A 26,774-nucleotide genomic window follows, 5' to 3' on the forward strand; every position below is an offset into this window, starting at 1 on the left:
GGTAATCAGTGCTCCTGCTTAGAAAACATTGGCAGCGGTGGGATTCGAACCCACGCCTCCGAAGAGACTGGTGCCTGAAACCAGCGCCTTAGACCGCTCGGCCACGCTACCTACGCGGCGCCAGGGGCACAGGAGCTGCTTTCTACAGCACGAGAAAACACCACAAAAAAAAACGAGAAAAAGTTGGCAGCGGTGGGATTCGAACCCACGCCTCCGAAGAGACTGGTGCCTTAAACCAGCGCCTTAGACCGCTCGGCCACGCTACCTGCGTCAGTGTTGTTCGCTTTCGTAGAAACAGTGCACGACACAGCTTCCTGTTCTGCTGCGACTGGCCGCTCATCCATTGCACTTCAAACAACTGCCCTTTTCGAATAGAGGTTAACTACACAGGCAGCAGCCCGCGCTGTGGTGCGGCGGCATTACGTGTTGATAATGAACTGGTAGTGCCACCTGCAGCTCGTGGAACATGAGCGAGAAATCCAGAGGGCACCGTGAATTCAAACAGTGGTTCACTACCGTCATTGCAGCGACAGCAAGGCAAAACTTTAAAAAGTGCCGTGACCAGGATTCGAACCTGGGTTATTGCGGCCACAACGCAATGTCCTAACCACTAGACGATCACGGCCACGGAGGCACCGCCGAAAGCAGTTCTCGCGACTGCAAGTGGCTATGCACAGCAAAGCTCAGCCCACTGTGTCTCGCCACAGCTGTGTCAGACGTGGTCTCCATTATATGTATACTGGCAAACGAAACGTGTCTGCGCTGTTAGGACACTAAGCAGTGTGGTTAGCTGCATTAAACCCCTGTGGCAATGTCTTGTAGTCCTCCAACTCTGTTGACCACAGGTATGTGCCTCGATAAGAGGTGGACAGATGTCGCATCGCTCTCGCCGTCACTTGTGCCGCGAATCGTACTTAACGTCATTTTGTGCAAGCGTCAGCGGAGCGTCAGTCGAGCTAAGTCGGGACAAGTCGCATAAGAGGAGCAGTAAAATGCGTATTTCCGGTACCGGGAATCGAACCCGGGCCTCCTGGGTGAGAGCCAGGTATCCTAGCCACTAGACCACACCGGATAACGACACAAGTGCTCCTCCAGCGAACACAGCAAGCTGTACACAATCCACTTGACGACAACGGCAAAAATTAGCGTTTCCACTGCATAGAACGTCATGCTCGAGACACATTTCGTGGAGACGAGCGCCAGCAATCGTGACACCAAACTGCGCGTGTGAATCCTGTCGTTGCACCACGCACTGTGCTGCTACGACAATTTAAGAAAGAGACGCTCACGGCTTGCTGCGCTGTTTCCTTCGCGGGTAATCAGTGCTCCTGCTTAGAAAACATTGGCAGCGGTGGGATTCGAACCCACGCCTCCGAAGAGACTGGTGCCTGAAACCAGCGCCTTAGACCGCTCGGCCACGCTAACCTACGCGGCGCCAGGGGCACAGGAGCTGCTTTCTACAGCACGAGAAAACACCACAAAAAAAAACGAGAAAAAGTTGGCAGCGGTGGGATTCGAACCCACGCCTCCGAAGAGACTGGTGCCTTAAACCAGCGCCTTAGACCGCTCGGCCACGCTACCTGCGTCAGTGTTGTTCGCTTTCGTAGAAACAGTGCACGACACAGCTTCCTGTTCTGCTGCGACTGGCCGCTCATCCATTGCACTTCAAACAACTGCCCTTTTCGAATAGAGGTTAACTACACAGGCAGCAGCCCGCGCTGTGGTGCGGCGGCATTACGTGTTGATAATGAACTGGTAGTGCCACCTGCAGCTCGTGGAACATGAGCGAGAAATCCAGAGGGCACCGTGAATTCAAACAGTGGTTCACTACCGTCATTGCAGCGACAGCAAGGCAAAACTTTAAAAAGTGCCGTGACCAGGATTCGAACCTGGGTTATTGCGGCCACAAACGCAATGTCCTAACCACTAGACGATCACGGCCACGGAGGCACCGCCGAAAGCAGTTCTCGCGACTGCAAGTGGCTATGCACAGCAAAGCTCAGCCCACTGTGTCTCGCCACAGCTGTGTCAGACGTGGTCTCCATTATATGTATACTGGCAAACGAAACGTGTCTGCGCTGTTAGGACACTAAGCAGTGTGGTTAGCTGCATTAAACCCCTGTGGCAATGTCTTGTAGTCCTCCAACTCTGTTGACCACAGGTATGTGCCTCGATAAGAGGTGGACAGATGTCGCATCGCTCTCGCCGTCACTTGTGACCGCGAATCGTACTTAACGTCATTTTGTGCAAGCGTCAGCGGAGCGTCAGTCGAGCTAAGTCGGGACAAGTCGCATAAGAGGAGCAGTAAAATGCGTATTTCCGGTACCGGGAATCGAACCCGGGCCTCCTGGGTGAGAGCCAGGTATCCTAGCCACTAGACCACACCGGATAACGACACAAGTGCTCCTCCAGCGAACACAGCAAGCTGTACACAATCCACTTGACGACAACGGCAAAAATTAGCGTTTCCACTGCATAGAACGTCATGCTCGAGACACATTTCGTGGAGACGAGCGCCAGCAATCGTGACACCAACTGCGCGTGTGAATCCTGTCGTTGCACCACGCACTGTGCTGCTACGACAATTTAAGAAAGAGACGCTCACGGCTTGCTGCGCTGTTTCCTTCGCGGGTAATCAGTGCTCCTGCTTAGAAAACATTGGCAGCGGTGGGATTCGAACCCACGCCTCCGAAGAGACTGGTGCCTGAAAACCAGCGCCTTAGACCGCTCGGCCACGCTACCTACGCGGCGCCAGGGGCACAGGAGCTGCTTTCTACAGCACGAGAAAACACCACAAAAAAAAAACGAGAAAAAGTTGGCAGCGGTGGGATTCGAACCCACGCCTCCGAAGAGACTGGTGCCTTAAACCAGCGCCTTAGACCGCTCGGCCACGCTACCTGCGTCAGTGTTGTTCGCTTTCGTAGAAACAGTGCACGACACAGCTTCCTGTTCTGCTGCGACTGGCCGCTCATCCATTGCACTTCAAACAACTGCCCTTTTCGAATAGAGGTTAACTACACAGGCAGCAGCCCGCGCTGTGGTGCGGCGGCATTACGTGTTGATAATGAACTGGTAGTGCCACCTGCAGCTCGTGGAACATGAGCGAGAAATCCAGAGGGCACCGTGAATTCAAACAGTGGTTCACTACCGTCATTGCAGCGACAGCAAGGCAAAACTTTAAAAAGTGCCGTGACCAGGATTCGAACCTGGGTTATTGCGGCCACAACGCAATGTCCTAACCACTAGACGATCACGGCCACGGAGGCACCGCCGAAAGCAGTTCTCGCGACTGCAAGTGGCTATGCACAGCAAAGCTCAGCCCACTGTGTCTCGCCACAGCTGTGTCAGACGTGGTCTCCATTATATGTATACTGGCAAACGAAACGTGTCTGCGCTGTTAGGACACTAAGCAGTGTGGTTAGCTGCATTAAACCCCTGTGGCAATGTCTTGTAGTCCTCCAACTCTGTCTACCACAGGTAAGTGCCTCGATAAGAGGTGTCGCATCGCTCTCGTCGTCACTTGTGACCGCGAATCGTACTTAACGTCATTTTGTGCAAGCGTCAGCGGAGCGTCAGTCGAGCTAAGTCGGGACAAGTCGCATAAGAGGAGCAGTAAAATGCGTATTTCCGGTACCGGGAATCGAACCCGGGCCTCCTGGGTGAGAGCCAGGTATCCTAGCCACTAGACCACACCGGATAACGACACAAGTGCTCCTCCAGCGAACACAGCAAGCTGTACACAATCCACTTGACGACAACGGCAAAAATTAGCGTTTCCACTGCATAGAACGTCATGCTCGAGACACATTTCGTGGAGACGAGCGCCAGCAATCGTGACACCAAACTGCGCGTGTGAATCCTGTCGTTGCACCACGCACTGTGCTGCTACGACAATTTAAGAAAGAGACGCTCACGGCTTGCTGCGCTGTTTCCTTCGCGGGTAATCAGTGCTCCTGCTTAGAAAACATTGGCAGCGGTGGATTCGAACCCACGCCTCCGAAGAGACTGGTGCCTGAAACCAGCGCCTTAGACCGCTCGGCCACGCTACCTACGCGGCGCCAGGGGCACAGGAGCTGCTTTCTACAGCACGAGAAAACACCACAAAAAAAAACGAGAAAAAGTTGGCAGCGGTGGGATTCGAACCCACGCCTCCGAAGAGACTGGTGCCTTAAACCAGCGCCTTAGACCGCTCGGCCACGCTACCTGCGTCAGTGTTGTTCGCTTTCGTAGAAACAGTGCACGACACAGCTTCCTGTTCTGCTGCGACTGGCCGCTCATCCATTGCACTTCAAACAACTGCCCTTTTCGAATAGAGGTTAACTACACAGGCAGCAGCCCGCGCTGTGGTGCGGCGGCATTACGTGTTGATAATGAACTGGTAGTGCCACCTGCAGCTCGTGGAACATGAGCGAGAAATCCAGAGGGCACCGTGAATTCAAACAGTGGTTCACTACCGTCATTGCAGCGACAGCAAGGCAAAACTTTAAAAAGTGCCGTGACCAGGATTCGAACCTGGGTTATTGCGGCCACAACGCAATGTCCTAACCACTAGACGATCACGGCCACGGAGGCACCGCCGAAAGCAGTTCTCGCGACTGCAAGTGGCTATGCACAGCAAAGCTCAGCCCACTGTGTCTCGCCACAGCTGTGTCAGACGTGGTCTCCATTATATGTATACTGGCAAACGAAACGTGTCTGCGCTGTTAGGACACTAAGCAGTGTGGTTAGCTGCATTAAACCCCTGTGGCAATGTCTTGTAGTCCTCCAACTCTGTCTACCACAGGTAAGTGCCTCGATAAGAGGTGTCGCATCGCTCTCGCCGTCACTTGTGACCGCGAATCGTACTTAACGTCATTTTGTGCAAGCGTCAGCGGAGCGTCAGTCGAGCTAAGTCGGGACAAGTCGCATAAGAGGAGCAGTAAAATGCGTATTTCCGGTACCGGGAATCGAACCCGGGCCTCCTGGGTGAGAGCCAGGTATCCTAGCCACTAGACCACACCGGATAACGACACAAGTGCTCCTCCAGCGAACACCAGCAAGCTGTACACAATCCACTTGACGACAACGGCAAAAATTAGCGTTTCCACTGCATAGAACGTCATGCTCGAGACACATTTCGTGGAGACGAGCGCCAGCAATCGTGACACCAAACTGCGCGTGTGAATCCTGTCGTTGCACCACGCACTGTGCTGCTACGACAATTTAAGAAAGAGACGCTCACGGCTTGCTGCGCTGTTTCCTTCGCGGGTAATCAGTGCTCCTGCTTAGAAAACATTGGCAGCGGTGGGATTCGAACCCACGCCTCCGAAGAGACTGGTGCCTGAAACCAGCGCCTTAGACCGCTCGGCCACGCTACCTACGCGGCGCCAGGGGCACAGGAGCTGCTTTCTACAGCACGAGAAAACACCACAAAAAAAAAACGAGAAAAAGTTGGCAGCGGTGGGATTCGAACCCACGCCTCCGAAGAGACTGGTGCCTTAAACCAGCGCCTTAGACCGCTCGGCACGCTACCTGCGTCAGTGTTGTTCGCTTTCGTAGAAACAGTGCACGACACAGCTTCCTGTTCTGCTGCGACTGGCCGCTCATCCATTGCACTTCAAACAACTGCCCTTTTCGAATAGAGGTTAACTACACAGGCAGCAGCCCGCGCTGTGGTGCGGCGGCATTACGTGTTGATAATGAACTGGTAGTGCCACCTGCAGCTCGTGGAACATGAGCGAGAAATCCAGAGGGCACCGTGAATTCAAACAGTGGTTCACTACCGTCATTGCAGCGACAGCAAGGCAAAACTTTAAAAAGTGCCGTGACCAGGATTCGAACCTGGGTTATTGCGGCCACAACGCAATGTCCTAACCACTAGACGATCACGGCCACGGAGGCACCGCCGAAAGCAGTTCTCGCGACTGCAAGTGGCTATGCACAGCAAAGCTCAGCCCACTGTGTCTCGCCACAGCTGTGTCAGACGTGGTCTCCATTATATGTATACTGGCAAACGAAACGTGTCTGCGCTGTTAGGACACTAAGCAGTGTGGTTAGCTGCATTAAACCCCTGTGGCAATGTCTTGTAGTCCTCCAACTCTGTCTACCACAGGTAAGTGCCTCGATAAGAGGTGTCGCATCGCTCTCGCCGTCACTTGTGACCGCGAATCGTACTTAACGTCATTTTGTGCAAGCGTCAGCGGAGCGTCAGTCGAGCTAAGTCGGGACAAGTCGCATAAGAGGAGCAGTAAAATGCGTATTTCCGGTACCGGGAATCGAACCCGGGCCTCCTGGGTGAGAGCCAGGTATCCTAGCCACTAGACCACACCGGATAACGACACAAGTGCTCCTCCAGCGAACACAGCAAGCTGTACACAATCCACTTGACGACAACGGCAAAAATTAGCGTTTCCACTGCATAGAACGTCATGCTCGAGACACATTTCGTGGAGACGAGCGCCAGCAATCGTGACACCAAACTGCGCGTGTGAATCCTGTCGTTGCACCACGCACTGTGCTGCTACGACAATTTAAGAAAGAGACGCTCACGGCTTGCTGCGCTGTTTCCTTCGCGGGTAATCAGTGCTCCTGCTTAGAAAACATTGGCAGCGGTGGGATTCGAACCCACGCCTCCGAAGAGACTGGTGCCTGAAACCAGCGCCTTAGACCGCTCGGCCACGCTACCTACGCGGCGCCAGGGGCACAGGAGCTGCTTTCTACAGCACGAGAAAACACCACAAAAAAAAACGAGAAAAAGTTGGCAGCGGTGGGATTCGAACCCACGCCTCCGAAGAGACTGGTGCCTTAAACCAGCGCCTTAGACCGCTCGGCCACGCTACCTGCGTCAGTGTTGTTCGCTTTCGTAGAAACAGTGCACGACACAGCTTCCTGTTCTGCTGCGACTGGCCGCTCATCCATTGCACTTCAAACAACTGCCCTTTTCGAATAGAGGTTAACTACACAGGCAGCAGCCCGCGCTGTGGTGCGGCGGCATTACGTGTTGATAATGAACTGGTAGTGCCACCTGCAGCTCGTGGAACATGAGCGAGAAATCCAGAGGGCACCGTGAATTCAAACAGTGGTTCACTACCGTCATTGCAGCGACAGCAAGGCAAAACTTTAAAAAGTGCCGTGACCAGGATTCGAACCTGGGTTATTGCGGCCACAACGCAATGTCCTAACCACTAGACGATCACGGCCACGGAGGCACCGCCGAAAGCAGTTCTCGCGACTGCAAGTGGCTATGCACAGCAAAGCTCAGCCCACTGTGTCTCGCCACAGCTGTGTCAGACGTGGTCTCCATTATATGTATACTGGCAAACGAAACGTGTCTGCGCTGTTAGGACACTAAGCAGTGTGGTTAGCTGCATTAAACCCCTGTGGCAATGTCTTGTAGTCCTCCAACTCTGTCTACCACAGGTAAGTGCCTCGATAAGAGGTGTCGCATCGCTCTCGCCGTCACTTGTGACCGCGAATCGTACTTAACGTCATTTTGTGCAAGCGTCAGCGGAGCGTCAGTCGAGCTAAGTCGGGACAAGTCGCATAAGAGGAGCAGTAAAATGCGTATTTCCGGTACCGGGAATCGAACCCGGGCCTCCTGGGTGAGAGCCAGGTATCCTAGCCACTAGACCACACCGGATAACGACACAAGTGCTCCTCCAGCGAACACAGCAAGCTGTACACAATCCACTTGACGACAACGGCAAAAATTAGCGTTTCCACTGCATAGAACGTCATGCTCGAGACACATTTCGTGGAGACGAGCGCCAGCAATCGTGACACCAAACTGCGCGTGTGAATCCTGTCGTTGCACCACGCACTGTGCTGCTACGACAATTTAAGAAAGAGACGCTCACGGCTTGCTGCGCTGTTTCCTTCGCGGGTAATCAGTGCTCCTGCTTAGAAAACATTGGCAGCGGTGGGATTCGAACCCACGCCTCCGAAGAGACTGGTGCCTGAAACCAGCGCCTTAGACCGCTCGGCCACGCTACCTACGCGGCGCCAGGGGCACAGGAGCTGCTTTCTACAGCACGAGAAAACACCACAAAAAAAAACGAGAAAAAGTTGGCAGCGGTGGGATTCGAACCCACGCCTCCGAAGAGACTGGTGCCTTAAACCAGCGCCTTAGACCGCTCGGCCACGCTACCTGCGTCAGTGTTGTTCGCTTTCGTAGAAACAGTGCACGACACAGCTTCCTGTTCTGCTGCGACTGGCCGCTCATCCATTGCACTTCAAACAACTGCCCTTTTCGAATAGAGGTTAACTACACAGGCAGCAGCCCGCGCTGTGGTGCGGCGGCATTACGTGTTGATAATGAACTGGTAGTGCCACCTGCAGCTCGTGGAACATGAGCGAGAAATCCAGAGGGCACCGTGAATTCAAACAGTGGTTCACTACCGTCATTGCAGCGACAGCAAGGCAAAACTTTAAAAAGTGCCGTGACCAGGATTCGAACCTGGGTTATTGCGGCCACAACGCAATGTCCTAACCACTAGACGATCACGGCCACGGAGGCACCGCCGAAAGCAGTTCTCGCGACTGCAAGTGGCTATGCACAGCAAAGCTCAGCCCACTGTGTCTCGCCACAGCTGTGTCAGACGTGGTCTCCATTATATGTATACTGGCAAACGAAACGTGTCTGCGCTGTTAGGACACTAAGCAGTGTGGTTAGCTGCATTAAACCCCTGTGGCAATGTCTTGTAGTCCTCCAACTCTGTTGACCACAGGTATGTGCCTCGATAAGAGGTGGACAGATGTCGCATCGCTCTCGCCGTCACTTGTGACCGCGAATCGTACTTAACGTCATTTTGTGCAAGCGTCAGCGGAGCGTCAGTCGAGCTAAGTCGGGACAAGTCGCATAAGAGGAGCAGTAAAATGCGTATTTCCGGTACCGGGAATCGAACCCGGGCCTCCTGGGTGAGAGCCAGGTATCCTAGCCACTAGACCACACCGGATAACGACACAAGTGCTCCTCCAGCGAACACAGCAAGCTGTACACAATCCACTTGACGACAACGGCAAAAATTAGCGTTTCCACTGCATAGAACGTCATGCTCGAGACACATTTCGTGGAGACGAGCGCCAGCAATCGTGACACCAAACTGCGCGTGTGAATCCTGTCGTTGCACCACGCACTGTGCTGCTACGACAATTTAAGAAAGAGACGCTCACGGCTTGCTGCGCTGTTTCCTTCGCGGGTAATCAGTGCTCCTGCTTAGAAAACATTGGCAGCGGTGGGATTCGAACCCACGCCTCCGAAGAGACTGGTGCCTGAAACCAGCGCCTTAGACCGCTCGGCCACGCTACCTACGCGGCGCCAGGGGCACAGGAGCTGCTTTCTACAGCACGAGAAAACACCACAAAAAAAAACGAGAAAAAGTTGGCAGCGGTGGGATTCGAACCCACGCCTCCGAAGAGACTGGTGCCTTAAACCAGCGCCTTAGACCGCTCGGCCACGCTACCTGCGTCAGTGTTGTTCGCTTTCGTAGAAACAGTGCACGACACAGCTTCCTGTTCTGCTGCGACTGGCCGCTCATCCATTGCACTTCAAACAACTGCCCTTTTCGAATAGAGGTTAACTACACAGGCAGCAGCCCGCGCTGTGGTGCGGCGGCATTACGTGTTGATAATGAACTGGTAGTGCCACCTGCAGCTCGTGGAACATGAGCGAGAAATCCAGAGGGCACCGTGAATTCAAACAGTGGTTCACTACCGTCATTGCAGCGACAGCAAGGCAAAACTTTAAAAAGTGCCGTGACCAGGATTCGAACCTGGGTTATTGCGGCCACAACGCAATGTCCTAACCACTAGACGATCACGGCCACGGAGGCACCGCCGAAAGCAGTTCTCGCGACTGCAAGTGGCTATGCACAGCAAAGCTCAGCCCACTGTGTCTCGCCACAGCTGTGTCAGACGTGGTCTCCATTATATGTATACTGGCAAACGAAACGTGTCTGCGCTGTTAGGACACTAAGCAGTGTGGTTAGCTGCATTAAACCCCTGTGGCAATGTCTTGTAGTCCTCCAACTCTGTTGACCACAGGTATGTGCCTCGATAAGAGGTGGACAGATGTCGCATCGCTCTCGCCGTCACTTGTGACCGCGAATCGTACTTAACGTCATTTTGTGCAAGCGTCAGCGGAGCGTCAGTCGAGCTAAGTCGGGACAAGTCGCATAAGAGGAGCAGTAAAATGCGTATTTCCGGTACCGGGAATCGAACCCGGGCCTCCTGGGTGAGAGCCAGGTATCCTAGCCACTAGACCACACCGGATAACGACACAAGTGCTCCTCCAGCGAACACAGCAAGCTGTACACAATCCACTTGACGACAACGGCAAAAATTAGCGTTTCCACTGCATAGAACGTCATGCTCGAGACACATTTCGTGGAGACGAGCGCCAGCAATCGTGACACCAAACTGCGCGTGTGAATCCTGTCGTTGCACCACGCACTGTGCTGCTACGACAATTTAAGAAAGAGACGCTCACGGCTTGCTGCGCTGTTTCCTTCGCGGGTAATCAGTGCTCCTGCTTAGAAAACATTGGCAGCGGTGGGATTCGAACCCACGCCTCCGAAGAGACTGGTGCCTGAAACCAGCGCCTTAGACCGCTCGGCCACGCTACCTACGCGGCGCCAGGGGCACAGGAGCTGCTTTCTACAGCACGAGAAAACACCACAAAAAAAAACGAGAAAAAGTTGGCAGCGGTGGGATTCGAACCCACGCCTCCGAAGAGACTGGTGCCTTAAACCAGCGCCTTAGACCGCTCGGCCACGCTACCTGCGTCAGTGTTGTTCGCTTTCGTAGAAACAGTGCACGACACAGCTTCCTGTTCTGCTGCGACTGGCCGCTCATCCATTGCACTTCAAACAACTGCCCTTTTCGAATAGAGGTTAACTACACAGGCAGCAGCCCGCGCTGTGGTGCGGCGGCATTACGTGTTGATAATGAACTGGTAGTGCCACCTGCAGCTCGTGGAACATGAGCGAGAAATCCAGAGGGCACCGTGAATTCAAACAGTGGTTCACTACCGTCATTGCAGCGACAGCAAGGCAAAACTTTAAAAAGTGCCGTGACCAGGATTCGAACCTGGGTTATTGCGGCCACAACGCAATGTCCTAACCACTAGACGATCACGGCCACGGAGGCACCGCCGAAAGCAGTTCTCGCGACTGCAAGTGGCTATGCACAGCAAAGCTCAGCCCACTGTGTCTCGCCACAGCTGTGTCAGACGTGGTCTCCATTATATGTATACTGGCAAACGAAACGTGTCTGCGCTGTTAGGACACTAAGCAGTGTGGTTAGCTGCATTAAACCCCTGTGGCAATGTCTTGTAGTCCTCCAACTCTGTTGACCACAGGTATGTGCCTCGATAAGAGGTGGACAGATGTCGCATCGCTCTCGCCGTCACTTGTGACCGCGAATCGTACTTAACGTCATTTTGTGCAAGCGTCAGCGGAGCGTCAGTCGAGCTAAGTCGGGACAAGTCGCATAAGAGGAGCAGTAAAATGCGTATTTCCGGTACCGGGAATCGAACCCGGGCCTCCTGGGTGAGAGCCAGGTATCCTAGCCACTAGACCACACCGGATAACGACACAAGTGCTCCTCCAGCGAACACAGCAAGCTGTACACAATCCACTTGACGACAACGGCAAAAATTAGCGTTTCCACTGCATAGAACGTCATGCTCGAGACACATTTCGTGGAGACGAGCGCCAGCAATCGTGACACCAAACTGCGCGTGTGAATCCTGTCGTTGCACCACGCACTGTGCTGCTACGACAATTTAAGAAAGAGACGCTCACGGCTTGCTGCGCTGTTTCCTTCGCGGGTAATCAGTGCTCCTGCTTAGAAAACATTGGCAGCGGTGGGATTCGAACCCACGCCTCCGAAGAGACTGGTGCCTGAAACCAGCGCCTTAGACCGCTCGGCCACGCTACCTACGCGGCGCCAGGGGCACAGGAGCTGCTTTCTACAGCACGAGAAAACACCACAAAAAAAAACGAGAAAAAGTTGGCAGCGGTGGGATTCGAACCCACGCCTCCGAAGAGACTGGTGCCTTAAACCAGCGCCTTAGACCGCTCGGCCACGCTACCTGCGTCAGTGTTGTTCGCTTTCGTAGAAACAGTGCACGACACAGCTTCCTGTTCTGCTGCGACTGGCCGCTCATCCATTGCACTTCAAACAACTGCCCTTTTCGAATAGAGGTTAACTACACAGGCAGCAGCCCGCGCTGTGGTGCGGCGGCATTACGTGTTGATAATGAACTGGTAGTGCCACCTGCAGCTCGTGGAACATGAGCGAGAAATCCAGAGGGCACCGTGAATTCAAACAGTGGTTCACTACCGTCATTGCAGCGACAGCAAGGCAAAACTTTAAAAAGTGCCGTGACCAGGATTCGAACCTGGGTTATTGCGGCCACAACGCAATGTCCTAACCACTAGACGATCACGGCCACGGAGGCACCGCCGAAAGCAGTTCTCGCGACTGCAAGTGGCTATGCACAGCAAAGCTCAGCCCACTGTGTCTCGCCACAGCTGTGTCAGACGTGGTCTCCATTATATGTATACTGGCAAACGAAACGTGTCTGCGCTGTTAGGACACTAAGCAGTGTGGTTAGCTGCATTAAACCCCTGTGGCAATGTCTTGTAGTCCTCCAACTCTGTTGACCACAGGTATGTGCCTCGATAAGAGGTGGACAGATGTCGCATCGCTCTCGCCGTCACTTGTGACCGCGAATCGTACTTAACGTCATTTTGTGCAAGCGTCAGCGGAGCGTCAGTCGAGCTAAGTCGGGACAAGTCGCATAAGAGGAGCAGTAAAATGCGTATTTCCGGTACCGGGAATCGAACCCGGGCCTCCTGGGTGAGAGCCAGGTATCCTAGCCACTAGACCACACCGGATAACGACACAAGTGCTCCTCCAGCGAACACAGCAAGCTGTACACAATCCACTTGACGACAACGGCAAAAATTAGCGTTTCCACTGCATAGAACGTCATGCTCGAGACACATTTCGTGGAGACGAGCGCCAGCAATCGTGACACCAAACTGCGCGTGTGAATCCTGTCGTTGCACCACGCACTGTGCTGCTACGACAATTTAAGAAAGAGACGCTCACGGCTTGCTGCGCTGTTTCCTTCGCGGGTAATCAGTGCTCCTGCTTAGAAAACATTGGCAGCGGTGGGATTCGAACCCACGCCTCCGAAGAGACTGGTGCCTGAAACCAGCGCCTTAGACCGCTCGGCCACGCTACCTACGCGGCGCCAGGGGCACAGGAGCTGCTTTCTACAGCACGAGAAAACACCACAAAAAAAAACGAGAAAAAGTTGGCAGCGGTGGGATTCGAACCCACGCCTCCGAAGAGACTGGTGCCTTAAACCAGCGCCTTAGACCGCTCGGCCACGCTACCTGCGTCAGTGTTGTTCGCTTTCGTAGAAACAGTGCACGACACAGCTTCCTGTTCTGCTGCGACTGGCCGCTCATCCATTGCACTTCAAACAACTGCCCTTTTCGAATAGAGGTTAACTACACAGGCAGCAGCCCGCGCTGTGGTGCGGCGGCATTACGTGTTGATAATGAACTGGTAGTGCCACCTGCAGCTCGTGGAACATGAGCGAGAAATCCAGAGGGCACCGTGAATTCAAACAGTGGTTCACTACCGTCATTGCAGCGACAGCAAGGCAAAACTTTAAAAAGTGCCGTGACCAGGATTCGAACCTGGGTTATTGCGGCCACAACGCAATGTCCTAACCACTAGACGATCACGGCCACGGAGGCACCGCCGAAAGCAGTTCTCGCGACTGCAAGTGGCTATGCACAGCAAAGCTCAGCCCACTGTGTCTCGCCACAGCTGTGTCAGACGTGGTCTCCATTATATGTATACTGGCAAACGAAACGTGTCTGCGCTGTTAGGACACTAAGCAGTGTGGTTAGCTGCATTAAACCCCTGTGGCAATGTCTTGTAGTCCTCCAACTCTGTTGACCACAGGTATGTGCCTCGATAAGAGGTGGACAGATGTCGCATCGCTCTCGCCGTCACTTGTGACCGCGAATCGTACTTAACGTCATTTTGTGCAAGCGTCAGCGGAGCGTCAGTCGAGCTAAGTCGGGACAAGTCGCATAAGAGGAGCAGTAAAATGCGTATTTCCGGTACCGGGAATCGAACCCGGGCCTCCTGGGTGAGAGCCAGGTATCCTAGCCACTAGACCACACCGGATAACGACACAAGTGCTCCTCCAGCGAACACAGCAAGCTGTACACAATCCACTTGACGACAACGGCAAAAATTAGCGTTTCCACTGCATAGAACGTCATGCTCGAGACACATTTCGTGGAGACGAGCGCCAGCAATCGTGACACCAAACTGCGCGTGTGAATCCTGTCGTTGCACCACGCACTGTGCTGCTACGACAATTTAAGAAAGAGACGCTCACGGCTTGCTGCGCTGTTTCCTTCGCGGGTAATCAGTGCTCCTGCTTAGAAAACATTGGCAGCGGTGGGATTCGAACCCACGCCTCCGAAGAGACTGGTGCCTGAAACCAGCGCCTTAGACCGCTCGGCCACGCTACCTACGCGGCGCCAGGGGCACAGGAGCTGCTTTCTACAGCACGAGAAAACACCACAAAAAAAAACGAGAAAAAGTTGGCAGCGGTGGGATTCGAACCCACGCCTCCGAAGAGACTGGTGCCTTAAACCAGCGCCTTAGACCGCTCGGCCACGCTACCTGCGTCAGTGTTGTTCGCTTTCGTAGAAACAGTGCACGACACAGCTTCCTGTTCTGCTGCGACTGGCCGCTCATCCATTGCACTTCAAACAACTGCCCTTTTCGAATAGAGGTTAACTACACAGGCAGCAGCCCGCGCTGTGGTGCGGCGGCATTACGTGTTGATAATGAACTGGTAGTGCCACCTGCAGCTCGTGGAACATGAGCGAGAAATCCAGAGGGCACCGTGAATTCAAACAGTGGTTCACTACCGTCATTGCAGCGACAGCAAGGCAAAACTTTAAAAAGTGCCGTGACCAGGATTCGAACCTGGGTTATTGCGGCCACAACGCAATGTCCTAACCACTAGACGATCACGGCCACGGAGGCACCGCCGAAAGCAGTTCTCGCGACTGCAAGTGGCTATGCACAGCAAAGCTCAGCCCACTGTGTCTCGCCACAGCTGTGTCAGACGTGGTCTCCATTATATGTATACTGGCAAACGAAACGTGTCTGCGCTGTTAGGACACTAAGCAGTGTGGTTAGCTGCATTAAACCCCTGTGGCAATGTCTTGTAGTCCTCCAACTCTGTTGACCACAGGTATGTGCCTCGATAAGAGGTGGACAGATGTCGCATCGCTCTCGCCGTCACTTGTGACCGCGAATCGTACTTAACGTCATTTTGTGCAAGCGTCAGCGGAGCGTCAGTCGAGCTAAGTCGGGACAAGTCGCATAAGAGGAGCAGTAAAATGCGTATTTCCGGTACCGGGAATCGAACCCGGGCCTCCTGGGTGAGAGCCAGGTATCCTAGCCACTTTTTTTTTTTTTTTTTTTTTTTTTTCTTTTTTTTTTTTTTTTTTTAGGGCCTCCCATCTCCCCTTCTAGCCCTTCCGTTCGCTCTCCTTCATACGCCTTCTTCGGCGAGCTTCATTGCTAAAATCAAATGAAATACTCCTTTGCATGTAAGGGAATCCATATCAAACGTGGTGAGAAAAGTAAATGTCTCCGTCCAAATGAACTTATTGTGTAACTTTGGATGGTTGTTCAAAATAACTGAAAATGATCTGGTAAAAATTGTGGATAAGAAATAAAAATTAATTGGAAAACTGAGAAACGTAGGCTTCTTAAGGACACACACAATACAAGACACTGATCTCAGATTTACCCCTAGACCAACGTGCCCTATGACAGGGCGAATGCCAATTATTCCGATCCCTCGATGTCGTCCAGGGTGTCCTGGAAGTCTCGTGTAGGCTGGCGGGATGGGTGCTGCGCGAATTCTCGCGGTCGGCGGCCTTCCTGGGCTTTTTTTTTTTTTTTTTTTTATTTTTTTTGTTTTTTTTTAGCATAGGCATAGAATGCAAGGCCTTTTCAGGGTTCTGCGAAGGCCTTCACGGCTACCGTAGCGGCCCTGGGGCCCACGAAGTCCCCACCGTACGTCGCCCTTAGCAGCAATCCCCTACTTTGGCATCGCAAAATCCGATATTTTATCCGCTATTCGTCATTGCGTGCGTCATCCGATGCCTTGTTTGTCAAACAATATTTTTAGCATGTTACCATACAAAGTCTTGTGGTTTCGTTGTCCACATATTTTATAATATTCCAGTAATACATGTTGCTCATAGTCCAGTACGTCGGGCAGGCCGAGGTTATTAATGACATAATTGACATAGTTCCCCAGTAGCCATAGGGTAACATTATTCTTCTGAATAGGGAAAGCAACGCTTTCGGGGTTGACGAGAATGTCGACAGTAAGGTGTCTGCCGTCGTTCCTATTGATAAACGCCACCTGTTGGCGGACTCTGTCCCAAATGACCTGGTAGCCGTTGCATATGAGACGATGCCGGAGGGTGTCTACCACATTACAACGTGGACACTGATTTGTGTCACTCAATCCTATAGACTGTAATCTGTCATTTGTGGCAACGGTATTATTGACAACCTTGTACCAGGCACCGCGCACATTGGTGGACAGTACTTTATTGTTTATATTCTTCCATATATTTTGCCAATTTCGGGTGGGATATTTTGATTCCATTCTGTTACGGTTGTCCTTTGTAGTAAGGCAATCCATGATGAAACTACAGTTTCTTTTGGTCCTATCCGCGACAATGCAGTGCAGATAACTGAGTTCTAAATAGTAGAATCTGATGTGCTGCAATTTGTAAGAGATTTTACTTATGTTAATAGGGGGTTCCATACTCTCCGGTGTAAGGATGCGGAAAAGTTTCGATGATAAATTATTGTGGCGGTCTTCTAAAAGCTGAAGTGTACGCTTGATATAAAGAGCCGTAGTTTTGCGGCGGATATCGGTCAGTCCGAGGCCTCCTTCTCGCGGTTTTAAAGTTATAGTACTGGCCGCCACTTTAAATATCTCACCTCTCCAAACATACTTGCAGATGAAGCTCATGATGGTTTTGGATATCGCTTTAGGTATCGGCAGTATTTGACCTACATATACTGCTTTCGAAAGGACAGTGCAGTTGATTAATTGCACCCTTTGGATAATGTTCAAGTCTCTAAGTCGGTTCATTATTAAAGTACCTCGAATACTATGTAAGACCTTCTTCCAGTTGAATGTCGTTGTTTGCAGGGGGCATCGGTAGAACCTCACACCTAACGCAGTGTGATGGTCTACAGACCTGGCCCATTCGAGGGCAGTGTTCCTGAAGCCATGGAGATTTAGAAAGGAGCTTTTCATATCGTTGATTTGCGCTCCCGTTGCGAAGCAGTAAAGGCGAACAATCTCTCTCAGTCTTACAACGTCGTCATTACTTCTGACGATGACACCGACGTCGTCGGCGTAAGCGTTGGTAGCGTTACTGACCCCTGAAATTGAGATGCCTTCTAATTCCTTGTTTAATCGTTTCAGCAAAGGTTCTAGTGCGACCACAAATAGCATCATTGATAAAGGACTTCCCTGCGGGACACCATTTGCTATTTCGACATCTCGAGTATAGTGTCCATTGATTAAAATTTTGGTTTTCATCCCTTGCAATAGATTTTTTAAGACAATTAAAAATTTGTCGTTAAAACCTATATGCATCAGAGTTGTAAATAAATATTCATGGTTTACCCTATCAAAGGCCTTAGAAAAGTCGATAAAAACGAGGCCAGCCTTCGTCAATGTCGTTGAGAAGATACTGATTATGTCCCTGTATTCGCAGACTGTTTTAAAAATATTCCGACCCGGGAGACACGTTTGATGGGGACCAATTACTGTATCAAACACCGGTCGGAGTCTGTTTTTTACAACCCTGGCAATAAGTTTATAATCAGAGTTCATTAAGGATATCGGTCTCATTTTGTTGAGCTGTTTGACATCCGAATTGATTCCCTTAGGAAGTAAAACAGTGACACACTCTTTCATTTCGTCAGGTATGTTCCCTCCACTCAAGATTTCGTTGACGACTTGTGTGAATTTATTCCTTATAATATGCCAATATTGGGAATAAAATTCTACGGGTAAACCGTCGGGCCCAGGTGATTTTTTAACAGGTGAGCTTTTAATTACGTCGAAAATGTCTTCAGACAGGATTTCAACAGTGAGGCTCCTGTTGTGTTCTGCAGTTACTAGTTGTTCCATATCACAGTTTCGGAGCAGTTCCTGTCCATGATCTGGGTGATACTGGTGAGCACTGTACAATTGATTATAATACCTATGAGCCTCGTTTAAAATATCTTTTTGTTGAGTTAAAAGAGTTTGATCTTCAGAGAGCAATGACTGAATAAAATTTCTTCGACGATTTTTTTCGTGCTGGAGTAGATGATAGAGGGAAGCGTGTTCTTCTTCCACTGTGGTTTGAACTCGTGATTTTATTGTCAGTCCTTCCAGCTGTTTGCGTTTAAGACTAAGAAGTTCGGCCTTGACCTGTTTGATACCCGTTCTGACAGCCGCGGACATTGGCATATCATAAAGGTCACGCAGACAAGTATAATAGAATTCGACAGTGCGCCGAGACCAAAGTGCCCTTTCCCTACTGTAAGAAATTAGAGTAGATCTAAGTTTCTTTTTGGCGCATAAAGTCCACCAATCTATAGTTGACCGGTATTTGTGGCTTTGTCGGAGTGAAAGTTGCCAAGAAGCTTCTAACTGCTCAGTTAGGGCGTTATCTCGAAGCATGGCGATATTTAATTTCCAAAAAGGACGGCCCCAGTATGTCTTCTGTTTAGGAAGTCCAATGCTGCACCTTAGTGCTAGATGGTCGGAAAAGAAAGTTGGTATTCGTTCGACGCCACTGATTTTGCTGGCGAAATGTGAACTTACGTATATGCGGTCGATCCGACTTTGCGCTTTAGTGCTAAAATATGTGTACTGGACAGACACGGGGTATTTGACCTCCCAAGCGTCCTGCCATTTCATCGTTTTCACAAGACCATCTAGTTCTGGGGAGAAATTGAAATTTGGCGTTTGGTCTTTCCTGTGTAGGACACAATTCCAGTCACCTCCGACTATTACATCAACGGGGTTTTCCTTTAGTAAAAACACGAGATCATTTTTAAAAAACTTGGCTCGTTCTGTTCGACCACTGCTTCCCGAAGGTACATAAACATTTATAATCGTAACACCGAAAATCTTAAAACTGATTCCCCGCCCCGATTCCAACATGGTTACATCTGTTATTGCAATACCTTCCTTGACCAGGACAGCGGTGCCGCAAGCGCCTTCTGAGGCGACATTGAGAATTGCAGTAAATCCCGGAACATACAAATTTGAAAAACACACTTCTTGAAAAAGCGCAATATCGGTATCGGACTGATATATGAAGTCCCGGAGGGCAGCAATGTTAGTTGCACTCTGGATCTTGTTAATATTAACAGTCATAACGTGATACGTTTGATCCATAAGCAAGAGCTGTTATTGTTTACTGGACTTTCCGGCGATTAGGCATATGTAGGCCGAATTCACATGTCATTCGTGGGCTCAAAGTGTAGTCGTGAGCTTGAGAGGTTGCGGTTAACATGCCATACCATTGTTCGCAGATACATGTGGCAGTGTTGTCTCCGTATCGTCTGCCCATTCAAAACGACTATTCTGGGGAGATTGTCTACGTTGGGAAGTAGGTACGTCCTGATGGTCTGAAAATTCGAGGCCTGGTGCTCCTTCGTCCCGGACACCGTGCTCAGGTGATGTCCGTAGATGCGATGGTATGCTACCGACCTCAGGTTCCCTCCGGCCATGGTCTTCGATCGTTGTCTGTTCCTGAATGCTCCTCAACCTATCCCGCAGAGCCGGGGCTAAGCTTTCAGCAGCCTGGTGTGCTAACCGCTTTTTGCGACGTTTCCTAGCTTTCCGAGGCGATCTTGACCGCTCTGGAGACGAATCAGGGGACTTTTCGGACGAATGCGGAGACGAAGTCGGCGATGCAAGCCGGTCTTGTGTCCTAGTCGAAGAGCCAACGCTGCTCTTTTCACCAGGCGTGGAAGAAAGGACTACCGCAGTTAGACTCGCCTCTGTCGCAGGGGGCCTGTCAGCCGCGCTGTGGGAAGCAGAACCGTAGTCATTGACTCCTTGTGTCAGTTGGATGATCGAGTGATCTATGCTCATGTCTTGCCCAACAATATTCTGAACTGGATCGTCCGTTGCCGTTACGTTCGTGGTGGTCTCGTCTTGTCGTGCGCAATCAGGCGGTTGCAGGGAGGTATCCACAGTAACCGCAGAAGGTTCTGCTCGCGAGCTACGAGAAGGCTCGGCACAGTCGTAAGGTACTTGACTTTCACTGGTGGGACACTGGGGCGCTGTATGGTTAGTCATAGCTACGGATCTACCACGGTCTATATGGTTGTTAACACTCTCGGGATGCTCGCATTGGTCCCCCAGTTCGAAAGATGTCTGCCGAGCTGATCGCAAAGGTGACGTGGCAGCAGCGTACGTCATCTGCAGGTGAACTACAGGCCCTGCACCTTCGGATTCTACCCTTGGTAATTGAGGAACCCTCCGTCTACCGCACTCAGCACGCACGTGCTCTGTCGAGTTACAAATGGCACAGGTACGAGGCTGTCCATCGTAAATGATCAACGCACGGTATCCTCCAATAATTACAAAGGAAGGAATGTGCTTGAGAAGTTTATTCTTAACCTGGCGAACGCCATTCAAAACGGGAAACATGTGTGGTTCTGACCACATTTCCGCAACATTGGAAATTACTCTGCCATACGCCCCGAGAACACGATTGATTTCGACTACAGGCATTTCAAAAGGAAGCTCAAATACTCTTACTGTTCGTATTCCCATCCCAGCATAGGATACTACGACATCGCTAACTGAGCCGTCTAAGTGATTGAACTTAATAATACCGCCACATTGTTCAACAAGTGCGACACATTTAGCAGGATCTGCCAATTTCACATATGCCGAGTTAGTCACAAACGATAAATGAACTCCAACTAAATCATCTTTCGTAATTCCAACTTTTTCTGTGAGCCACAGTTTGATTTCAAAAGCTTTCGGTCGTACGAAATTTCTATCGAAAGCGAATTTAATCGTGTCTTTTCTCATCTTCATCAAACCAATACACAATTAAGTGAAGTAATGCGCTTGCGAGCCGGCCTACCTGGCTCGCAGGAAAACAGCCTTGTTGACACGAAACGTCCGCAGCGGCCGCCACACGTCCGTCTCGCGCCGAAGACGAGGCGCGAATGAGCTAAGGAGGGTGTTACAGCTTACACCTCTTTGCGATCGTCACAGCCCTCGAGAAAAATACATTTCAGAGTCCAGAAAATGCGTACAAAGATTTACTCTGCCACAACAATTCGCTACCACTGAGGTCCACAGCGATGAGTGACGGGTGCTGCCGTCTTTCGTCTATCGTCATCTGTGATCTTGGCTCAGGCCCGAAGAGACACGCTATTTTGAAATTTTCGGTTCACAGCAGTACATTGGCCCATTTAAAATTGTGCTGCCCCCTGTGAGAATCGAACTCACGGCCCCTGGTTTACAGGACCAGTGCTCTGCCCCTGAGCTAAGGAGGCTGTTGCAGCTTACACCTCTTTGCGATCGTCACAGCCCTCGAGAAAAATACATTTCAGAGTCCAGAAAATGCGTACAAAGATTTACTCTGCCACAACAATTCGCTACCACTGAGGTCCACAGCGATGAGTGACGGGTGCTGCCGTCTTTCGTCTATCGTCATCTGTGATCTTGGCTCAGGCCCGAAGAGACACGCTATTTTGAAATTTTCGGTTCACAGCAGTACATTGGGCCATTTAAAATTGTGCTGCCCCCTGTGAGAATCGAACTCACGGCCCCTGGTTTACAAGACCAGTGCTCTGCCCCTGAGCTAAGGAGGCTGTTACAGCTTACACCTCTTTGCGATCGTCACAGCCCTCGAGAAAAATACATTTCAGAGTCCAGAAAATGCGTACAAAGATTTACTCTGCCACAACAATTCGCTACCACTGAGGTCCACAGCGATGAGTGACGGGTGCTGCCGTCTTTCGTCTATCGTCATCTGTGATCTTGGCTCAGGCCCGAAGAGACACGCTATTTTGAAATTTTCGGTTCACAGCAGTACATTGGCCCATTTAAAATTGTGCTGCCCCCTGTGAGAATCGAACTCACGGCCCCTGGTTTACAAGACCAGTGCTCTGCCCCTGAGCTAAGGAGGCTGTTACAGATTACACCTCTTTGCGATCGTCACAGCCCTCGAGAAAAATACATTTCAGAGTCCAGAAAATGCGTACAAAGATTTACTCTGCCACAACAATTCGCTACCACTGAGGTCCACAGCGATGAGTGACGGGTGCTGCCGTCTTTCGTCTATCGTCATCTGTGATCTTGGCTCAGGCCCGAAGAGACACGCTATTTTGAAATTTTCGGTTCACAGCAGTACATTGGCCCATTTAAAATTGTGCTGCCCCCTGTGAGAATCGAACTCACGGCCCCTGGTTTACAAGACCAGTGCTCTGCCCCTGAGCTAAGGAGGCTGTTACAGCTTACACCACTTTGCGATCGTCACAGCCCTCGAGAAAAATACATTTCAGAGTCCAGAAAATGCGTACAAAGATTTACGCTGCCACAACAATTCGCTACCACTGAGGTCCACAGCGATGAGTGACGGGTGCTGCCGTCTTTCGTCTATCGTCATCTGTGATCTTGGCTCAGGCCCGAAGAGACACGCTATTTTGAAATTTTCGGTTCACAGCAGTACATTGGCCCATTTAAAATTGTGCTGCCCCCTGTGAGAATCGAACTCACGGCCCCTGGTTTACAAGACCAGTGCTCTGCCCCTGAGCTAAGGAGGCTGTTACAGCTTACACCTCTTTGCGATCGTCACAGCCCTCGAGAAAAATACATTTCAGAGTCCAGAAAATGCGTACAAAGATTTACTCTGCCACAACAATTCGCTACCACTGAGGTCCACAGCGATGAGTGACGGGTGCTGCCGTCTTTCGTCTATCGTCATCTGTGATCTTGGCTCAGGCCCGAAGAGACACGCTATTTTGAAATTTTCGGTTCACAGCAGTACATTGGCCCATTTAAAATTGTGCTGCCCCCTGTGAGAATCGAACTCACGGCCCCTGGTTTACAAGACCAGTGCTCTGCCCCTGAGCTAAGGAGGCTGTTACAGCTTACACCTCTTTGCGATCGTCACAGCCCTCGAGAAAAATACATTTCAGAGTCCAGAAAATGCGTACAAAGATTTACTCTGCCACAACAATTCGCTACCACTGAGGTCCACAGCGATGAGTGACGGGTGCTGCCGTCTTTCGTCTATCGTCATCTGTGATCTTGGCTCAGGCCCGAAGAGACACGCTATTTTGAAATTTTCGGTTCACAGCAGTACATTGGCCCATTTAAAATTGTGCTGCCCCCTGTGAGAATCGAACTCACGGCCCCTGGTTTACAGGACCAGTGCTCTGCCCCTGAGCTAAGGAGGCTGTTACAGCTTACACCTCTTTGCGATCGTCACAGCGCTCGAGAAAAATACATTTCAGAGTCCAGAAAATACGTACAAAGATTTACTCTGCCACAACAATTCGCTACCACTGAGGTCCACAGCGATGAGTGACGGGTGCTGCCGTCTTTCGTCTATCGTCATCTGTGATCTTGGCTCAGGCCCGAAGAGACACGCTATTTTGAAATTTTCGGTTCACAGCAGTACATTGGCCCATTTAAAATTGTGCTGCCCCCTGTGAGAATCGAACTCACGGCCCCTGGTTTACAAGACCAGTGCTCTGCCCCTGAGCTAAGGAGGCTGTTACAGCTTACACCTCTTTGCGATCGTCACAGCCCTCGAGAAAAATACATTTCAGAGTCCAGAAAATGCGTACAAAGATTTACTCTGCCACAACAATTCGCTACCACTGAGGTCCACAGCGATGAGTGACGGGTGCTGCCGTCTTTCGTCTATCGTCATCTGTGATCTTGGCTCAGGCCCGAAGAGACACGCTATTTTGAAATTTTCGGTTCACAGCAGTACATTGGCCCATTTAAAATTGTGCTGCCCCCTGTGAGAATCGAACTCACGGCCCCTGGTTTACAGGACCAGTGCTCTGCCCCTGAGCTAAGGAGGCTGTTACAGCTTACACCTCTTTGCGATCGTCACAGCCCTCGAGAAAAATACATTTCAGAGTCCAGAAAATGCGTACAAAGATTTACTCTGCCACAACAATTCGCTACCACTGAGGTCCACAGCGATGAGTGACGGGTGCTGCCGTCTTTCGTCTATCGTCATCTGTGATCTTGGCTCAGGCCCGAAGAGACACGCTATTTTGAAATTTTCGGTTCACAGCAGTACATTGGCCCATTTAAAATTGTGCTGCCCCCTGTGAGAATCGAACTCACGGCCCCTGGTTTACAAGACCAGTGCTCTGCCCCTGAGCTAAGGAGGCTGTTACAGCTTACACCTCTTTGCGATCGTCACAGCCCTCGAGAAGAATACATTTCAGAGTCCAGAAAATGCGTACAAAGATTTACTCTGCCACAACAATTCGCTACCACTGAGGTCCACAGCGATGAGTGACGGGTGCTGCCGTCTTTCGTCTATCGTCATCTGTGATCTTGGCTCAGGCCCGAAGAGACACGCTATTTTGAAATTTTCGGTTCACAGCAGTACATTGGCCCATTTAAAATTGTGCTGCCCCCTGTGAGAATCGAACTCACGGCCCCTGGTTTACAAGACCAGTGCTCTGCCCCTGAGCTAAGGAGGCTGTTACAGCTTACACCTCTTTGCGATCGTCACAGCCCTCGAGAAGAATACATTTCAGAGTCCAGAAAATGCGTACAAAGATTTACTCTGCCACAACAATTCGCTACCACTGAGGTCCACAGCGATGAGTGACGGGTGCTGCCGTCTTTCGTCTATCGTCATCTGTGATCTTGGCTCAGGCCCGAAGAGACACGCTATTTTGAAATTTTCGGTTCACAGCAGTACATTGGCCCATTTAAAATTGTGCTGCCCCCTGTGAGAATCGAACTCACAGCCCCTGGTTTACAAGACCAGTGCTCTGCCCCTGAGCTAAGGAGGCTGTTACAGCTTACACCTCTTTGCGATCGTCACAGCCCTCGAGAAAAATACATTTCAGAGTCCAGAAAATGCGTACAAAGATTTACTCTGCCACAACAATTCGCTACCACTGAGGTCCACAGCGATGAGTGACGGGTGCTGCCGTCTTTCGTCTATCGTCATCTGTGATCTTGGCTCAGGCCCGAAGAGACACGCTATTTTGAAATTTTCGGTTCACAGCAGTACATTGGCCCATTTAAAATTGTGCTGCCCCCTGTGAGAATCGAACTCACGGCCCCTGGTTTACAAGACCAGTGCTCTGCCCCTGAGCTAAGGAGGCTGTTATAGCTTACACCTCTTTGCGATCGTCACAGCCCTCGAGAAAAATACATTTCAGAGTCCAGAAAATGCGTACAAAGATTTACTCTGCCACAACAATTCGCTACCACTGAGGTCCACAGCGATGAGTGACGGGTGCTGCCGTCTTTCGTCTATCGTCATCTGTGATCTTGGCTCAGGCCCGAAGAGACACGCTATTTTGAAATTTTCGGTTCACAGCAGTACATTGGCCCATTTAAAATTGTGCTGCCCCCTGTGAGAATCGAACTCACGGCCCCTGGTTTACAAGACCAGTGCTCTGCCCCTGAGCTAAGGAGGCTGTTACAGCTTACACCTCTTTGCGATCGTCACAGCCCTCGAGAAAAATACATTTCAGAGTCCAGAAAATGCGTACAAAGATTTACTCTGCCACAACAATTCGCTACCACTGAGGTCCACAGCGATGAGTGACGGGTGCTGCCGTCTTTCGTCTATCGTCATCTGTGATCTTGGCTCAGGCCCGAAGAGACACGCTATTTTGAAATTTTCGGTTCACAGCAGTACATTGGCCCATTTAAAATTGTGCTGCCCCCTGTGAGAATCGAACTCACGGCCCCTGGTTTACAAGACCAGTGCTCTGCCCCTGAGCTAAGGAGGCTGTTACAGCTTACACCTCTTTGCGATCGTCACAGCCCTCGAGAAAAATACATTTCAGAGTCCAGAAAATGCGTACAAAGATTTACTCTGCCACAACAATTCGCTACCACTGAGGTCCACAGCGATGAGTGACGGGTGCTGCCGTCTTTCGTCTATCGTCATCTGTGATCTTGGCTCAGGCCCGAAGAGACACGCTATTTTGAAATTTTCGGTTCACAGCAGTACATTGGCCCATTTAAAATTGTGCTGCCCCCTGTGAGAATCGAACTCACGGCCCCTGGTTTACAAGACCAGTGCTCTGCCCCTGAGCTAAGGAGGCTGTTACAGCTTACACCTCTTTGCGATCGTCACAGCCCTCGAGAAAAATACATTTCAGAGTCCAGAAAATGTGTACAAAGATTTACTCTGCCACAACAATTCGCTACCACTGAGGTCCACAGCGATGAGTGACGGGTGCTGCCATCTTTCGTCTATCGTCGTCTGTGATCTTGGCTCAGGCCCGAAGAGACACGCTACTTTGAAATTTTCGGTTCACAGCAGTACATTGGCCCATTTAAAATTGTGCTGCCCCCTGTGAGAATCGAACTCACGGCCCCTGGTTTACAAGACCAGTGCTCTGCCCCTGAGCTAAGGAGGGTGTTACAGCTTACACCTCTTTGCGATCGTCACAGC

The 26,774-nt window shown here is 51.0% G+C and overlaps 63 non-coding genes across 63 annotated transcripts; all 63 read right to left on the bottom strand.

The window, feature by feature from the left end:
- Positions 1-29: 29 nt before the first annotated feature.
- On the bottom strand, positions 30-111 carry Trnal-cag (transfer RNA leucine (anticodon CAG)). Its single transcript has one exon. It is a non-coding gene; the product is annotated as a tRNA-Leu (tRNA).
- Positions 112-184: 73 nt separating this feature from the next.
- Positions 185-266, bottom strand: Trnal-aag (transfer RNA leucine (anticodon AAG)). Its single transcript has one exon. It is a non-coding gene; the product is annotated as a tRNA-Leu (tRNA).
- Positions 267-553: 287 nt separating this feature from the next.
- Positions 554-625, bottom strand: Trnah-gug (transfer RNA histidin (anticodon GUG)). Its single transcript has one exon. It is a non-coding gene; the product is annotated as a tRNA-His (tRNA).
- A 375-nt stretch (positions 626-1,000) lies between these two features.
- Trnae-cuc (transfer RNA glutamic acid (anticodon CUC)) lies at positions 1,001-1,072 on the bottom strand. The gene has a single exon. It is a non-coding gene; the product is annotated as a tRNA-Glu (tRNA).
- A 271-nt stretch (positions 1,073-1,343) lies between these two features.
- On the bottom strand, positions 1,344-1,426 carry Trnal-cag (transfer RNA leucine (anticodon CAG)). The gene has a single exon. It is a non-coding gene; the product is annotated as a tRNA-Leu (tRNA).
- A 73-nt stretch (positions 1,427-1,499) lies between these two features.
- On the bottom strand, positions 1,500-1,581 carry Trnal-aag (transfer RNA leucine (anticodon AAG)). Its single transcript has one exon. It is a non-coding gene; the product is annotated as a tRNA-Leu (tRNA).
- A 287-nt stretch (positions 1,582-1,868) lies between these two features.
- Trnat-ugu (transfer RNA threonine (anticodon UGU)) lies at positions 1,869-1,941 on the bottom strand. Its single transcript has one exon. It is a non-coding gene; the product is annotated as a tRNA-Thr (tRNA).
- A 376-nt stretch (positions 1,942-2,317) lies between these two features.
- On the bottom strand, positions 2,318-2,389 carry Trnae-cuc (transfer RNA glutamic acid (anticodon CUC)). Its single transcript has one exon. It is a non-coding gene; the product is annotated as a tRNA-Glu (tRNA).
- A 427-nt stretch (positions 2,390-2,816) lies between these two features.
- Trnal-aag (transfer RNA leucine (anticodon AAG)) lies at positions 2,817-2,898 on the bottom strand. Its single transcript has one exon. It is a non-coding gene; the product is annotated as a tRNA-Leu (tRNA).
- Positions 2,899-3,185: 287 nt separating this feature from the next.
- Trnah-gug (transfer RNA histidin (anticodon GUG)) lies at positions 3,186-3,257 on the bottom strand. The gene has a single exon. It is a non-coding gene; the product is annotated as a tRNA-His (tRNA).
- A 368-nt stretch (positions 3,258-3,625) lies between these two features.
- Positions 3,626-3,697, bottom strand: Trnae-cuc (transfer RNA glutamic acid (anticodon CUC)). Its single transcript has one exon. It is a non-coding gene; the product is annotated as a tRNA-Glu (tRNA).
- A 271-nt stretch (positions 3,698-3,968) lies between these two features.
- Trnal-cag (transfer RNA leucine (anticodon CAG)) lies at positions 3,969-4,049 on the bottom strand. The gene has a single exon. It is a non-coding gene; the product is annotated as a tRNA-Leu (tRNA).
- A 73-nt stretch (positions 4,050-4,122) lies between these two features.
- Trnal-aag (transfer RNA leucine (anticodon AAG)) lies at positions 4,123-4,204 on the bottom strand. The gene has a single exon. It is a non-coding gene; the product is annotated as a tRNA-Leu (tRNA).
- A 287-nt stretch (positions 4,205-4,491) lies between these two features.
- On the bottom strand, positions 4,492-4,563 carry Trnah-gug (transfer RNA histidin (anticodon GUG)). The gene has a single exon. It is a non-coding gene; the product is annotated as a tRNA-His (tRNA).
- Positions 4,564-4,931: 368 nt separating this feature from the next.
- Trnae-cuc (transfer RNA glutamic acid (anticodon CUC)) lies at positions 4,932-5,003 on the bottom strand. The gene has a single exon. It is a non-coding gene; the product is annotated as a tRNA-Glu (tRNA).
- Positions 5,004-5,275: 272 nt separating this feature from the next.
- Positions 5,276-5,357, bottom strand: Trnal-cag (transfer RNA leucine (anticodon CAG)). Its single transcript has one exon. It is a non-coding gene; the product is annotated as a tRNA-Leu (tRNA).
- A 74-nt stretch (positions 5,358-5,431) lies between these two features.
- Trnal-aag (transfer RNA leucine (anticodon AAG)) lies at positions 5,432-5,512 on the bottom strand. Its single transcript has one exon. It is a non-coding gene; the product is annotated as a tRNA-Leu (tRNA).
- Positions 5,513-5,799: 287 nt separating this feature from the next.
- Positions 5,800-5,871, bottom strand: Trnah-gug (transfer RNA histidin (anticodon GUG)). Its single transcript has one exon. It is a non-coding gene; the product is annotated as a tRNA-His (tRNA).
- Positions 5,872-6,239: 368 nt separating this feature from the next.
- Trnae-cuc (transfer RNA glutamic acid (anticodon CUC)) lies at positions 6,240-6,311 on the bottom strand. Its single transcript has one exon. It is a non-coding gene; the product is annotated as a tRNA-Glu (tRNA).
- A 271-nt stretch (positions 6,312-6,582) lies between these two features.
- Positions 6,583-6,664, bottom strand: Trnal-cag (transfer RNA leucine (anticodon CAG)). Its single transcript has one exon. It is a non-coding gene; the product is annotated as a tRNA-Leu (tRNA).
- Positions 6,665-6,737: 73 nt separating this feature from the next.
- Positions 6,738-6,819, bottom strand: Trnal-aag (transfer RNA leucine (anticodon AAG)). The gene has a single exon. It is a non-coding gene; the product is annotated as a tRNA-Leu (tRNA).
- Positions 6,820-7,106: 287 nt separating this feature from the next.
- Trnah-gug (transfer RNA histidin (anticodon GUG)) lies at positions 7,107-7,178 on the bottom strand. The gene has a single exon. It is a non-coding gene; the product is annotated as a tRNA-His (tRNA).
- Positions 7,179-7,546: 368 nt separating this feature from the next.
- Positions 7,547-7,618, bottom strand: Trnae-cuc (transfer RNA glutamic acid (anticodon CUC)). The gene has a single exon. It is a non-coding gene; the product is annotated as a tRNA-Glu (tRNA).
- Positions 7,619-7,889: 271 nt separating this feature from the next.
- Positions 7,890-7,971, bottom strand: Trnal-cag (transfer RNA leucine (anticodon CAG)). The gene has a single exon. It is a non-coding gene; the product is annotated as a tRNA-Leu (tRNA).
- Positions 7,972-8,044: 73 nt separating this feature from the next.
- Positions 8,045-8,126, bottom strand: Trnal-aag (transfer RNA leucine (anticodon AAG)). The gene has a single exon. It is a non-coding gene; the product is annotated as a tRNA-Leu (tRNA).
- Positions 8,127-8,413: 287 nt separating this feature from the next.
- Trnah-gug (transfer RNA histidin (anticodon GUG)) lies at positions 8,414-8,485 on the bottom strand. Its single transcript has one exon. It is a non-coding gene; the product is annotated as a tRNA-His (tRNA).
- Positions 8,486-8,861: 376 nt separating this feature from the next.
- On the bottom strand, positions 8,862-8,933 carry Trnae-cuc (transfer RNA glutamic acid (anticodon CUC)). The gene has a single exon. It is a non-coding gene; the product is annotated as a tRNA-Glu (tRNA).
- Positions 8,934-9,204: 271 nt separating this feature from the next.
- Positions 9,205-9,286, bottom strand: Trnal-cag (transfer RNA leucine (anticodon CAG)). Its single transcript has one exon. It is a non-coding gene; the product is annotated as a tRNA-Leu (tRNA).
- Positions 9,287-9,359: 73 nt separating this feature from the next.
- Positions 9,360-9,441, bottom strand: Trnal-aag (transfer RNA leucine (anticodon AAG)). Its single transcript has one exon. It is a non-coding gene; the product is annotated as a tRNA-Leu (tRNA).
- A 287-nt stretch (positions 9,442-9,728) lies between these two features.
- Trnah-gug (transfer RNA histidin (anticodon GUG)) lies at positions 9,729-9,800 on the bottom strand. The gene has a single exon. It is a non-coding gene; the product is annotated as a tRNA-His (tRNA).
- A 376-nt stretch (positions 9,801-10,176) lies between these two features.
- Trnae-cuc (transfer RNA glutamic acid (anticodon CUC)) lies at positions 10,177-10,248 on the bottom strand. The gene has a single exon. It is a non-coding gene; the product is annotated as a tRNA-Glu (tRNA).
- A 271-nt stretch (positions 10,249-10,519) lies between these two features.
- On the bottom strand, positions 10,520-10,601 carry Trnal-cag (transfer RNA leucine (anticodon CAG)). The gene has a single exon. It is a non-coding gene; the product is annotated as a tRNA-Leu (tRNA).
- A 73-nt stretch (positions 10,602-10,674) lies between these two features.
- Trnal-aag (transfer RNA leucine (anticodon AAG)) lies at positions 10,675-10,756 on the bottom strand. Its single transcript has one exon. It is a non-coding gene; the product is annotated as a tRNA-Leu (tRNA).
- Positions 10,757-11,043: 287 nt separating this feature from the next.
- On the bottom strand, positions 11,044-11,115 carry Trnah-gug (transfer RNA histidin (anticodon GUG)). The gene has a single exon. It is a non-coding gene; the product is annotated as a tRNA-His (tRNA).
- Positions 11,116-11,491: 376 nt separating this feature from the next.
- Trnae-cuc (transfer RNA glutamic acid (anticodon CUC)) lies at positions 11,492-11,563 on the bottom strand. The gene has a single exon. It is a non-coding gene; the product is annotated as a tRNA-Glu (tRNA).
- Positions 11,564-11,834: 271 nt separating this feature from the next.
- Trnal-cag (transfer RNA leucine (anticodon CAG)) lies at positions 11,835-11,916 on the bottom strand. Its single transcript has one exon. It is a non-coding gene; the product is annotated as a tRNA-Leu (tRNA).
- Positions 11,917-11,989: 73 nt separating this feature from the next.
- Trnal-aag (transfer RNA leucine (anticodon AAG)) lies at positions 11,990-12,071 on the bottom strand. Its single transcript has one exon. It is a non-coding gene; the product is annotated as a tRNA-Leu (tRNA).
- A 287-nt stretch (positions 12,072-12,358) lies between these two features.
- On the bottom strand, positions 12,359-12,430 carry Trnah-gug (transfer RNA histidin (anticodon GUG)). The gene has a single exon. It is a non-coding gene; the product is annotated as a tRNA-His (tRNA).
- Positions 12,431-12,806: 376 nt separating this feature from the next.
- On the bottom strand, positions 12,807-12,878 carry Trnae-cuc (transfer RNA glutamic acid (anticodon CUC)). The gene has a single exon. It is a non-coding gene; the product is annotated as a tRNA-Glu (tRNA).
- Positions 12,879-13,149: 271 nt separating this feature from the next.
- Trnal-cag (transfer RNA leucine (anticodon CAG)) lies at positions 13,150-13,231 on the bottom strand. The gene has a single exon. It is a non-coding gene; the product is annotated as a tRNA-Leu (tRNA).
- Positions 13,232-13,304: 73 nt separating this feature from the next.
- On the bottom strand, positions 13,305-13,386 carry Trnal-aag (transfer RNA leucine (anticodon AAG)). Its single transcript has one exon. It is a non-coding gene; the product is annotated as a tRNA-Leu (tRNA).
- A 287-nt stretch (positions 13,387-13,673) lies between these two features.
- Positions 13,674-13,745, bottom strand: Trnah-gug (transfer RNA histidin (anticodon GUG)). Its single transcript has one exon. It is a non-coding gene; the product is annotated as a tRNA-His (tRNA).
- A 376-nt stretch (positions 13,746-14,121) lies between these two features.
- On the bottom strand, positions 14,122-14,193 carry Trnae-cuc (transfer RNA glutamic acid (anticodon CUC)). The gene has a single exon. It is a non-coding gene; the product is annotated as a tRNA-Glu (tRNA).
- A 271-nt stretch (positions 14,194-14,464) lies between these two features.
- On the bottom strand, positions 14,465-14,546 carry Trnal-cag (transfer RNA leucine (anticodon CAG)). The gene has a single exon. It is a non-coding gene; the product is annotated as a tRNA-Leu (tRNA).
- A 73-nt stretch (positions 14,547-14,619) lies between these two features.
- Trnal-aag (transfer RNA leucine (anticodon AAG)) lies at positions 14,620-14,701 on the bottom strand. The gene has a single exon. It is a non-coding gene; the product is annotated as a tRNA-Leu (tRNA).
- A 287-nt stretch (positions 14,702-14,988) lies between these two features.
- On the bottom strand, positions 14,989-15,060 carry Trnah-gug (transfer RNA histidin (anticodon GUG)). The gene has a single exon. It is a non-coding gene; the product is annotated as a tRNA-His (tRNA).
- Positions 15,061-21,579: 6,519 nt separating this feature from the next.
- Trnat-ugu (transfer RNA threonine (anticodon UGU)) lies at positions 21,580-21,651 on the bottom strand. Its single transcript has one exon. It is a non-coding gene; the product is annotated as a tRNA-Thr (tRNA).
- A 246-nt stretch (positions 21,652-21,897) lies between these two features.
- Trnat-ugu (transfer RNA threonine (anticodon UGU)) lies at positions 21,898-21,969 on the bottom strand. Its single transcript has one exon. It is a non-coding gene; the product is annotated as a tRNA-Thr (tRNA).
- Positions 21,970-22,215: 246 nt separating this feature from the next.
- Positions 22,216-22,287, bottom strand: Trnat-ugu (transfer RNA threonine (anticodon UGU)). Its single transcript has one exon. It is a non-coding gene; the product is annotated as a tRNA-Thr (tRNA).
- A 246-nt stretch (positions 22,288-22,533) lies between these two features.
- Positions 22,534-22,605, bottom strand: Trnat-ugu (transfer RNA threonine (anticodon UGU)). Its single transcript has one exon. It is a non-coding gene; the product is annotated as a tRNA-Thr (tRNA).
- A 246-nt stretch (positions 22,606-22,851) lies between these two features.
- Positions 22,852-22,923, bottom strand: Trnat-ugu (transfer RNA threonine (anticodon UGU)). The gene has a single exon. It is a non-coding gene; the product is annotated as a tRNA-Thr (tRNA).
- A 246-nt stretch (positions 22,924-23,169) lies between these two features.
- Trnat-ugu (transfer RNA threonine (anticodon UGU)) lies at positions 23,170-23,241 on the bottom strand. The gene has a single exon. It is a non-coding gene; the product is annotated as a tRNA-Thr (tRNA).
- Positions 23,242-23,487: 246 nt separating this feature from the next.
- Trnat-ugu (transfer RNA threonine (anticodon UGU)) lies at positions 23,488-23,559 on the bottom strand. Its single transcript has one exon. It is a non-coding gene; the product is annotated as a tRNA-Thr (tRNA).
- A 246-nt stretch (positions 23,560-23,805) lies between these two features.
- On the bottom strand, positions 23,806-23,877 carry Trnat-ugu (transfer RNA threonine (anticodon UGU)). Its single transcript has one exon. It is a non-coding gene; the product is annotated as a tRNA-Thr (tRNA).
- A 246-nt stretch (positions 23,878-24,123) lies between these two features.
- Positions 24,124-24,195, bottom strand: Trnat-ugu (transfer RNA threonine (anticodon UGU)). The gene has a single exon. It is a non-coding gene; the product is annotated as a tRNA-Thr (tRNA).
- A 246-nt stretch (positions 24,196-24,441) lies between these two features.
- Positions 24,442-24,513, bottom strand: Trnat-ugu (transfer RNA threonine (anticodon UGU)). The gene has a single exon. It is a non-coding gene; the product is annotated as a tRNA-Thr (tRNA).
- A 246-nt stretch (positions 24,514-24,759) lies between these two features.
- On the bottom strand, positions 24,760-24,831 carry Trnat-ugu (transfer RNA threonine (anticodon UGU)). Its single transcript has one exon. It is a non-coding gene; the product is annotated as a tRNA-Thr (tRNA).
- Positions 24,832-25,077: 246 nt separating this feature from the next.
- Trnat-ugu (transfer RNA threonine (anticodon UGU)) lies at positions 25,078-25,149 on the bottom strand. Its single transcript has one exon. It is a non-coding gene; the product is annotated as a tRNA-Thr (tRNA).
- A 246-nt stretch (positions 25,150-25,395) lies between these two features.
- On the bottom strand, positions 25,396-25,467 carry Trnat-ugu (transfer RNA threonine (anticodon UGU)). Its single transcript has one exon. It is a non-coding gene; the product is annotated as a tRNA-Thr (tRNA).
- Positions 25,468-25,713: 246 nt separating this feature from the next.
- Positions 25,714-25,785, bottom strand: Trnat-ugu (transfer RNA threonine (anticodon UGU)). The gene has a single exon. It is a non-coding gene; the product is annotated as a tRNA-Thr (tRNA).
- A 246-nt stretch (positions 25,786-26,031) lies between these two features.
- On the bottom strand, positions 26,032-26,103 carry Trnat-ugu (transfer RNA threonine (anticodon UGU)). Its single transcript has one exon. It is a non-coding gene; the product is annotated as a tRNA-Thr (tRNA).
- Positions 26,104-26,349: 246 nt separating this feature from the next.
- On the bottom strand, positions 26,350-26,421 carry Trnat-ugu (transfer RNA threonine (anticodon UGU)). Its single transcript has one exon. It is a non-coding gene; the product is annotated as a tRNA-Thr (tRNA).
- Positions 26,422-26,667: 246 nt separating this feature from the next.
- Trnat-ugu (transfer RNA threonine (anticodon UGU)) lies at positions 26,668-26,739 on the bottom strand. The gene has a single exon. It is a non-coding gene; the product is annotated as a tRNA-Thr (tRNA).
- Positions 26,740-26,774: the final 35 nt, after the last annotated feature.

The sequence above is a fragment of the Schistocerca serialis genome, unplaced genomic scaffold (assembly GCF_023864345.2).
Source record: "Schistocerca serialis cubense isolate TAMUIC-IGC-003099 unplaced genomic scaffold, iqSchSeri2.2 HiC_scaffold_1369, whole genome shotgun sequence".
In the NCBI taxonomy this organism is placed as follows: Eukaryota; Metazoa; Arthropoda; class Insecta; order Orthoptera; family Acrididae; genus Schistocerca; species Schistocerca serialis.